Raw genomic sequence first — 11071 nt, forward strand, 5'->3', positions numbered from 1 at the left:
GGGAGAGATTTCATTGAGAGAGAGAGAGAAGACTACATGTAGAGACCCATAGCTCCAAAGCTCGACTCAGTTGGCAGCACCAACACTCAAGCTTCAAGCAACGACTACGGTCTCCGAGAGCTCCCTAGCCTCCAGCATAGCTCCAAGCATTTGCTGGCTACTCCAGCACAGTCGCGACTCACCTCTAGTCTGAGGTCTCCAACATCTACGAGATTCACGACAATCAACGGACCCTGCAATCAAACAACAACAAATCAGCTCATGGGCTCCTAGTAGCGCACACAGTCGGCAGCAACACTATCTTGCTTCAACGACCTCTAAGGCAGACAACCAGCATGCCACAGAGCTCCTAAGCCTTTGTCACACAGCCAACTGGCTGCTCGCCAACGAGCTCCTAAGCTTGCACCACAATCACCCGACGGCCAACCCTACAGCTGCTTCTACAGCAGCTCCACATCTTCACTAGCGACCATAATGGGCTCAACGCTCCAGTGCCACATACTCATAGCCCGCTATCAACATGCATGCTTTGCCCGAGGCTCCATGCAAACGACAATCTTCAAGACTCCAGCGCCCAGCGCCCGTCTGCGAAACACCGCCATCGACTCCTAGCTGATGAGTGAACCTCACAACAACTACGGGACTACAGCCACCCAACTTCAGCTTCAACGGCTCCTAGTAACCGCTCTGTTAGCGCCTTCGACAGCCACTCCAACAAGTGCTTGCACAGTCTCCTGCTCCAGATCTCCTGCTCCAGACTGCACTGCTGCTCCCACACCTGCGACAGACGAACAGCCGCTTCCGTCCAGCCTCTGGAACAGCATTGACGTGAAGGTAGAGGACACCTTGGAGTTGATGAAGGGCTCGAATGTTGGTGAGCCAGGCGTCGAGTGGAAGCCATTGTCTCCAAGCCTACGCGGCTCCTCCATGACTCCTACGCCATCGACTCTGCCCTGACGGACAACAACGCCTCCTAAGGCCTTTTGTTAAGGTCTAAGCACACGGTCTAAGCACACGACGCTAGCAGTAGACGATGCCACAAGCAGCGCCGACCTCACGCGACCTCTAGCCAAGCGAACGACGGACGGCCAACTCTTCTCCACAACGCAGAGTCAACGTGCTCCTCCACGACGGAATCGAAACCTTCGACGGAATCTCCAGTAGATTCCGACAGACCACAAGGCGACACGTGGTAGCCCACACTCAACCCAACCTTATCCTCAGGGTCACCACTCATCCCAGAAGTGGTCTGCAGGTTGACACGTGGAACTCTATCCTCCACGTGGCATCCAATCTGCCACATCATCACCTTATCCTTGTGCCACGTGGCAACATCATCTTATCTGCCACGTCAGCTGACACGTCACCACTGCCATATCATCTGCCACGTCAGCACTGCCACATCATCAGGCCATGTCATCAGGCCACATCATCAATGCCACGTCATCAGTGCCATGTCACCCTGCTGACATCATCTGTGCCACCTCAGCACTGCCACCTCAGCAATCCAGTCCCTCTGCAGGCACAGTCCCTTGCCAGGCACACTGTGCACACACTGCATGTGCACACTCCTGCCACCTCAGCACAGAGCTTCACTGGCACACCTCTTGCTAAGCACAGTGCCACATCATCACTGCATGTGACTCACAGTGACACATCATCATTGAGCACCATTTGCACTCCTTTTGCCCCTCCACCTAGATCAAGTCGTATCTCTTGATCCAGGAAGAATTTGAGGGTGCTCCAAAAAGGAAAGTCGCTCGATTTTTCGTGCTCTATGCGCTCGTTACATCACGCGCACATTTCGGTGAAAGTTACACTCACATTTGAGCCTCGCCGACAAAACCACTTCCTTCACGCACATTTGCCTCTACATCGACGCATCTGACCCAGCACTTAAAAAGAACAAAGGAAAAGGAATTATTTGCTGCTCTTTCATCGATCGACAGTTGGTTTAGATCTAGATCAGAGTAGACTAGATCGCCATAGAGGGGACGCTTTGAATTCCCCAAGTTGCCAATCTAAGCCATGCCCGAAATTCCCAACTAGTACCTACTCGGAGTCAGTCCATACGCTCACATCCGATTTCACATCATTACATTACCTGAAACCTTACGTTCATCAGTTCAGTGAGCAGACTTCAGAGTTCAGAGGCATTGCAGATTGATTCAGTGGGCAGATAGCACTTGATTTCACACACACATGCCACCATTGTAAAGCCTATTTGGCTATCTCACGGCATCGTGCACATCATTTTTCAGCCTTGTAAAGCCTCTTGGCTATTCCCGGCATCATTGCCACAAGCCTTGTAACACAGATCAGATCTTATTTACTGCAGTTCTATCTTCACCGACGGTACAAAGATTTCACTTGGCATCTTCAGTGTATTTGCAGTTGATTCATACAGAGTTTTTCAGGACACTTTTGAGTACATTGTTTGCACCATGTCGACTAGCAACCTCAATCTGGAGGCATCTGCTAAGTTAGACAACTCCAATTACGGTACATGGAAATACCGAATGGAGACCATTCTTGTGCTTCAGGACAAATGGGAGTATGTCGATGGATCCATACCTAGACCATTGGCCGATCCAGCCACCAGTAGCTCTACTCCATCTGTTGTCACAGCACCAGCAACGGGATCTACATCGGGATCTACATCTACACCATCAGTTTCCGCACCAGTAGTAGATCCTGCCATTGCCCGAGCTCAAACAGAATGGGATAAGAAAGACAAGTATGCCTATCACCTGATCAAGCAGAATGTGCAAGATGTCATGCTAGGACAGCTCAACACAGTCAAGACATCAAAAGAAGCATGGGATATGTTCGCAGCTCTCTACGAGTCCAAGAACACATCCAGGATTCTCACCCTGAGAAACCAGATCAACCAGAGTTTCCGCAACAGCAGTGAAACCGGTCATGCTTATGTACTCCGCATCAAAGACTACAACAATCAACTTGCAGCAGCAGGAGAGACTATGAATCTCGCAGAAATGGTTCAAGTAATCATGAATGGACTAGGAGAAGGATATGAGAATCTAGTCCAGAGTATTGCCATCCAACGGCAAATTCCAACACTGGAAGAACTTCAGTCAGTTCTACTTGGTGAAGAACTCAGGACTCAGGCCATTCAAGCACGTAAAGGTCATTCTAATGATCAGGCATTCACCGCTTCAGACAGAAGTAGAGGCAAAGGCAGAAACAGAGGTAGATCATATCAGAAAAGTGGTCATCATCATCAACAAAATCAAAGTCAGAATCAGCATCAGCATCAGCAGCATCCTCAGCAACATCAAAATCAGCAAAGAGGAAATCATTCCAACCGAGGAAGATTCCAAGGACGAGGGAATGCATCCACCAATGTGTCAAACATTCAATGCAACTATTGTCACAAGTTTGGACACTATGAAAGAGATTGCCGCAAGAAGCAGTATGACCAAGGCGGTCAATCCAGCAATAATCGAGGGAATTCCCGAGGAAGAGGAAATCATCGTGGTGGACATTCTAGTCACAGTCATTTTGCAAATGAACATGGAAATATGTTTCTTGCAAGTGAGGAATTGCATCAGACTGATACAATGCACCTAGACACTGATTTCAATCCCAAAGAGGATTTCAGTTATCAAGTCGACCAAGTGGAACAGGATCCTTGGTACATCGACAGCGGTGCATCATCTCATATGATAAATCATCAGGAATGGTTCACAGAAATGAAGCCATTAGAAGGTCAAAAGAATGTCATCTACACAGCAGACAATACACCGAATCCGGTTCAAGGGACAGGTGTTATCCCTATGAACAATTACACTGGTACAAAAGGATTGGTCAAAGATGTGCTCTATGTTTCGAAGCTCAGCAAGAACCTTTTGTCAGTAGGTCAAATGACGGAACACAACTACAAAGTCATCTTCGACGGTGATGAATGCACTATCAGAGACAAATCCAAAAGAGGTCAGCTAGTAGCAAAAGGTGTCAAGGAAGGACGCTTATACAGGATGCTAGCTACAGTACCAGATAAGCATGCCATGTCAGCTCAAATGCAACAGATGCCACTATCCGCAAAATGGCACAAGAGATATGGTCATGTCAACTTCAAGTACTTGTTAGATCTCCGGAATCAAAATATGGCAATTGGGATTCCGAAGCTACAGTTTCTTGGAAAGGTTTGTGAAGCATGCTGCTTCGGTAAACAAAAGCGAACCAACTTTGCCAGAAGTACCTCTCGTGCACGAGGTATTTTTTATTTGATTCATATAGATGTATGGGGTTATGCCCAGACCCGCAGCATCAATGGTTCACTTTATTACTTGACCTTCATCGACGACTACAGCAGATATTGTTGGGTCTACTTTTTGAAAGAGAAATCTGAAGTGTTTGCCAGATTTCAAGAATTCAAAGCCATGGTAGAAAACCAAACAGGCAGAAAGATCAAGGTCATGAGATCAGACAGAGGAGGTGAATACATGTCTTCAGCCTTCATGAACTTTTGCAAAAATCACGGCATTCGAAGACAATTCACATGTGCAGATACTCCTCAACAAAATGCAATAGCTGAAAGGAAGAATGGGACTTTAGCAGACAGTGCTAGAGCAATGCTTAGTGAAAAGCATCTTCCGAATCAGTATTGGGCAGAAGCAATAGCTACAGCTAACTACTTGCTTAATCGGCTTCCTACCGAACCGATACAAGGTATGACTCCTTATGAAGCATTCACTGGACACAAGCCACGCATTGGGCATCTCCGCATATTTGGTTGCATAGCATATGCCCACATACATGATGATCATCGCAGGAAATTGGATGTGAAGTCACGCAAATGCATCATGGTTGGCTATAGTGAAGAAAGCAAAGCATACAAATTGTATGATCCCATCAACCGCAAAGTCATTATCTCCAGAGATGTAATCTTTGGGTGAGGAATCGGAATGGAAAACCTCACCTACACAGGAGATAGAAGCATCGACTTCATAGTCATCTACAGAACAGGTTGATGAAGAAGAGCAAGAATTGCCAGCAACACCCCAAGCAGTGCCACAGCAGCTCAGACGGTCTACTAGGGAAAGCAGACCACCAGCCAGATTGACATATGCTCAAAAAGGCAAAGCAATTCAGGTGGAAACCACCAACTATGCTCTTATGACTACCATCATGGCTACAGAAGAGCCAGTGTACTTCGAAGACGCAGTAGATAAGCCAGAATGGCAAACTGCTATGCATGAAGAAACGGATGCTTTGTATAAAAATAACACTTGGGAATTATGCGACCTTCCACCAGGAAAGAAGGCCATAGCCAACAAATGGGTATACAAAGTGAAGTACAATCCAGATGGCAGTATTCAGAGATACAAAGCCAGATTAGTTGCAAAAGGATTTGCACAACAATATGGCCAAGATTATGATGAGACTTATGCTCCAGTAGCAAAGATGGATTCCATACGGTTCTTGATATCACTAGCGACACTCAGTAAATGGAATGTGTATCAGCTCGATGTCAAGAATGCATTTCTCAATGGTTATCTAGACGAGGAAGTCTACATGCAACAACCATCCGGTTATGTTGAACCAGGACAAGAGAACAAGGTTTGCCATCTCAAGAAAAGTCTCTACGGCCGAATTGACAAGTATTTTGCTGATCTGGGATACATGAAGTCCAATGCAGATCATACTCTCTACTACAAAGTTCAAGGGGAAGATATTACTATTGCACTTTTGTACGTAGATGATCTGATTGTGACAGGAAGCAAGGATAGCTTCATCAGAAAATTAAAACAAGACTTATCTGCAGAGTTCGACATGAAAGATCTTGGACTTATGCACTATTGTCTTGGAATTGAGTTCTAGAGAGATTCAGATAGCACATTCATGAGTCAGCTCAAATATGTTGACAGTCTCCTGAAGAAGTTTCATATGGCAGATTGCAAGATTGCAGCCACTCCCATGGAACAGAGTTTGAAACTTACTAAAGATTCAGAAAAGCCTACAGTCAATGACAGATACTACAGGCAACTCATTGGATCTCTTATATATCTGAGAATCACACGGCCAGATATTTGTTATGCAGTAAGCTCACTAGCACAGTTTATGGCAAATCCAAAACAGTCTCACTGGAATGCAGCCAAAAGAGTCTTGAGATACATCAGAGGTACAAGACAATTTGGGATAGAATACAGAGGAAGTCATCCACGGTTGCATGGATACTGTGACAGTGACTATGCTAGAGATCATGAGACCAGGAGATCGACACAGGGATATGCATTTTTCCTTGGTCAAGGTGCTATATCATGGTTGTCAAACAAACAGCCAACTGTTTCTTTGTCTTCGACTGAAGCAAAATATAGGGCACTCACTACAAGTGCATGTGAGGCTATATGGCTCAGAAGACTATTGTCAGAAACAAATTACTTTGATGAGTCAAAGCCAACAACAATATACTGTGATAATCAATCGGCTCAAGCATTGGCCAAAAATCCAGTATATCACTCCAGGACAAAGCACATTGATGTCAGAGAGCACTTCATCAGAGAAAGAGTGTTACTTGGTGACATCACACTGCAGCATTGTGATAGCAAAGAAAATGTTGCAGACATCTTTACCAAACCACTCGGTAAAGAGCTATTCGAGAAACACCGACTAGCTCTTGGTTTGATGTAGAGGAAGGACATTCCCATTAAAGGGGTGTGATGGAATGTAATGCTCAGTCCTTCTTCGATTCCCCAGAATCATCATCTTGAGGGAAGGCCTACTTCATGATGTTGATCTTGAGGGAAGGTGTTGAGAGTTCACGCTCAACATCATGTGATCATGTGTGCATAGCACCATCACGTGATCATATGTGCATAGCACTAACCTTATAGAGTGCTATAAAGGAAAGGGTTAGATCCCCTAACCCTAACCCTAAAAGGGTTTGTATATATTCTATTTTTTCAACTAATTCTAGTGTACAGTTAGTCATTTGTGGTGTGCTCTCTAGCTGTGCCCTCTCTCCTCATCTCCACTCTTCTCCTCTCCCCTCTTCATATTTTGTCACGTACCAAGCCAATGATCAATTTGGGGGAGTTGCATGGAGATGACAGGTGGCGCGATGCAAGTAGATAGGCGGTGAGCTGCGGTGGGTAGATGATAGGATAGATTGTGGACAGTCTAATATACAAATAAGCAACACAAAGACTACACGAAGGATGTGTCAAGCTCTGCAGTGCTCATAACAAAACGTTTTGACAGATTGTGCCTCATTATTATGCCAGTAAGACAGTCATTACACCAAGCAAAATTTCAGCGAGAGCGTGAGTCTGACCAAAATTCAAAATGTCACCCACCAGTGTGTCACATTGCGGCCCTTAAATCGCCCCTAAAATAGTTTCGTGATTAGCTACACTTGATCGTGCATTGACCCAAAAAATGAATACAATTGAAGGAAGTAGACAAAATATGAGCACTTTGTTTTTGGCATTTTATCACAATCAATGGAAGGCCTACATATTTTTCTCCCATTACGAATACCACTTCCATTTCCTCAATGTTCTTAATTAGCCTAAGAGGCTCAACCCATGACTAGAGTAATTTTTAAGAGAGGAGCATAACTATGGCAGTGTAGATCATTGGGTGAATCTTTCCCCTATAAAATTATGGAAGCATAGATCATTGGGAGAACCTTTCCTAGGGTAGAGTTACGAATATTAGCCCATGCTACCATTTTTAGGGCTTCAAAGGGTCTAAGTGCACTTGAGTTCATACACATGTTCTTTATAAGTTAGTATTTGAGAATTCTAACCTTATAGATGGCTCTAGATGACTTATGCTGATTGATTTGATTGCTTGATGGGCTAAATTTGGATCTCATCATGTTACTATATATTAAGGAGAGAGGGAGGCAAGGTGTTGCCATGTGTTGTGCATAGGAGAGGCCACATGTTGTAAGAGGAGAGCGCTAGAGAATACCACATGGAACATGGAGGAGAGAAGCTTGCAAGGAGCCTGAAGAGTGCCATGTGGCACATGGTAGAGAGAAGCTTGCAAGGGAAGCCAAGGATTTCAAAGAAGGCCTCCATAACGGTCCCACCATTCCCTTTTCCCTCTTGCACACACGCTAGCTCTTGCTCTAGATTCTCTAAGGAGTTATAGCATGTAACACACTGGTGCAAGCTTACGTCTCCCCTTCAGCAGAATCCATGATCAGAACCCTATTTGATTGGATGCCATCTCACAAAGCTTTCCTTACGATCTTGATTTGGTAGTGACCACACCAGCTATGGTTTCTCAAGTCATAGAAGGCTATGGTTTTTCCAGTCTCACAGAAGGTTATATACTTGCAGATGATGATGCTCACGTGCTAGATTCAAGCCTGTAGGTCACTCCGTTAAAGTTGTTGGCAATGACTATCCTCAAGGATAGATCATCTAGGTTCCAACTTCCAACTTCAAGCTCCTTTCCAATGCTCCCAACTCTCAAATTTCAAGCATTGCTATGCTAGCGTGTTTGGAAATCTCATCTACAGACTATTAACAATTGCTTTTCTTTTATAGACATCTGTGTGTAGCCTTGCATGCTTGTTCTTGATCTCCTTGGCTCCCAGCAATAGACCCTACGCTCCCATTAGCCCAATTGGCAAGAGTCTGTAGATAGTGCCAGCATGCCTAGCTCTTACCTCTCCATCCCCTTTGCTTCTTTTCGCCATCTACCTTCTCTTCCTTTGATTTGCTCTAGCCACAACAATAGCTTTCTTCTAGAGGCGATGCTCCAGGAAGTTCCTTGGAAAAAAACCCGGTGATAATCTATGGCAAGCAACTGCTTTCAATAGGTTTGATAGATCTCCTATCTAGCTACTAAATAAGCAATATTAGAATAGCAACCAAAGAGGTTCTATCAGTAAACTAACAAACAAACAACATTGGGAAGTCTCTTGGAAACAATTCATAGCTACAAGCAACCAAAGGACAAGTACTGAGAAGAAATGACGTGCTGTGAAATAGCAGCCTAGCAGTTGTCACAAGCCTAATTATCCATTGTAGCATTAAATATTTATTAATTCAATTAGAGAAATAAATTGAGAAGTGTTCTCAGGAAACCCATATAGCTTCTGGTGATGACTTCCAGTGGAAGACAGGCAGTCATCTCAAGGTAACGCTCTCTCCTACAGTTACATAACAATTTGCAAATGCGGTGGTTGTTATTGCTTGATGAGATGATGATGTGCTTCATAAAGCTACTAACGCTACTTCTTAGGGTCTTTTTTAGAGAATTATGATGATGAGACCAGAGAAGAACAAGGCTATAAGGCAATGGAGATGGGGAGAGAAGCTTGTTGAGCTCTAATGGAGACATGACAAGTGGTTTCACGCATTGTTTTGTGTGGTAGCCAGTTTCAAAAGCCATTTTCCACATGGTTCTTATTCCACCTAAATCTTTTTATGTATCTCTACCTGAGGGAGGAAATCTTCTTCCAAAGCTTCATCTGCTCCTTGATATGTCTAATGTCCTTTGTCACATTAAGGAGGCCACAAAGGAATTGCTTTAGCCTGCTTTGATGGATGCAAATCATTCTTGAATTTCTTTATTCCATATCTGTGTCCAAGCTTAGGACATTGCAGAGGAATTGCTTGAGGTTTCTTCAATCCTGGTGGCCTGGAAGTGATTTTGATGAAGGTCGAGGTGAACAAAAGCAGGGAGGAGATCTAGCAAGGGAGGGATGGGACTTAAGAGATTGTTGAGGGACAAGTTGATGAGATGCAAGAGGAGGAAGAGTGGCAAGAGACACGGTGTCAGAGGCTGAGTTAGAGGCAAGGAGAAATAGATGAGGAGGAGGTGGTGTTCCATGAAGAGCGTGTCTGCCTCTCTCAAAAGGAATCCAACTACTTGCCCTTCCCCGTGAAGGAGACCCCATCCCTTGGAAGCCCACATGATGACTAGCGGTTGCTTGGGCACCCACAAAAATTATCATCCGAGGCTACCATCTCCTTGGGCTTCCTCTAACATAACAACATGTTGGCTCTCTAGAGGAAAAATCTCTACTAGAGAATTCAATAGGCCAAGCTTGCCAACAAAATGTGCCTCTCCTCCTCCTCCTCCTCCTCCTCCTCCTCCTCCTCCTTCTTCTTCTTCTTCTTTGTGCAGTCACCCAAACTGTTTGTGTGATCTCTGGTGTCTAAGTAGATGGAATCATCTCCCAAGCACTCAAAAAACATCTCAAATGGATCAATGCCCTACCCAATTGGATTCTTGACAAATTGGGTGATGCATTCACCCCCAAGCTGTATCATGAGACTCATAAGACTAGGGAGTGCTTGCCTACTATCGTGATGTTGAGGGACTACTTGCACTATCGTGATGTTGAGGGACTACTTGCCATTTTCACGATCTCTATGGATGGCAATGTTTGCACCAATAGTGGCTATCCTAATGGATTCATGCATGTTGCATCCATCACTAAAACAAGCAATAATGTTTGCTTCTTAACGATAGTAAGGGAAGATTAATCATTCATTCTATAAGCCATAAAGATGAAAAGTACATAGCAAGGTTTGAGCAGTTGTTGCCAGCTTTGGTGACAAGGGGATCCCTGCATCACTACATATAATAACCATAGGATCAAGTATCTTGATCCCTTGATTAAAGCTAATGATACAATCAAGATATCGATTGAAACTAGGAAAGTAGTAGAGTTTGTAAAGTTAATCATAGGAAAAGTGCACGGATGATGGATTGGAAACTTCAAGACTCAGAGTACCTGGCAGAGAGGTCATGTACTTGCTCAATGCACCTATAAAGAGCATCCTTGAAGCATGCATAAACGGGGTCATGAGTTTGATGGTATCAAATTGTTTCAATGGAGTGCCTTCTTCAACTGTCAAGGAGAACTGCTTGAGCTCAACATAAACTTGCAAAATCCATCAACTCCTTAAGGTTCTTGCAAGGGGATTGGTGCTTTTGCCTGATGTTTGTGGCATAGAGACGACGGCAAGTTCTTGTGGTCTATCTTTTTTTTAGGAATAGGTTCTTGTGGTTCTATCATGTTATTGCCGATTTCGAATTAGAAGTCGAGGCTGAGTTTGATGGGTGGCATTTTGGAACC

At 44.5% G+C, this 11071-nt stretch overlaps 1 pseudogene; it reads left to right on the forward strand.

The window, feature by feature from the left end:
- The first annotated feature begins 8251 nt into the window (after positions 1-8251).
- LOC147883444 (small ribosomal subunit protein eS4 pseudogene) lies at positions 8252-10697 on the forward strand (annotated as a pseudogene).
- The last annotated feature ends 374 nt before the right edge of the window (positions 10698-11071 follow it).

This window comes from Dipteris shenzhenensis, chromosome 28 (assembly GCF_047967505.1).
Source record: "Dipteris shenzhenensis isolate YYH24624 ecotype China chromosome 28, Dip_SZ_1.0, whole genome shotgun sequence".
In the NCBI taxonomy this organism is placed as follows: domain Eukaryota; kingdom Viridiplantae; phylum Streptophyta; class Polypodiopsida; order Gleicheniales; family Dipteridaceae; genus Dipteris; species Dipteris shenzhenensis.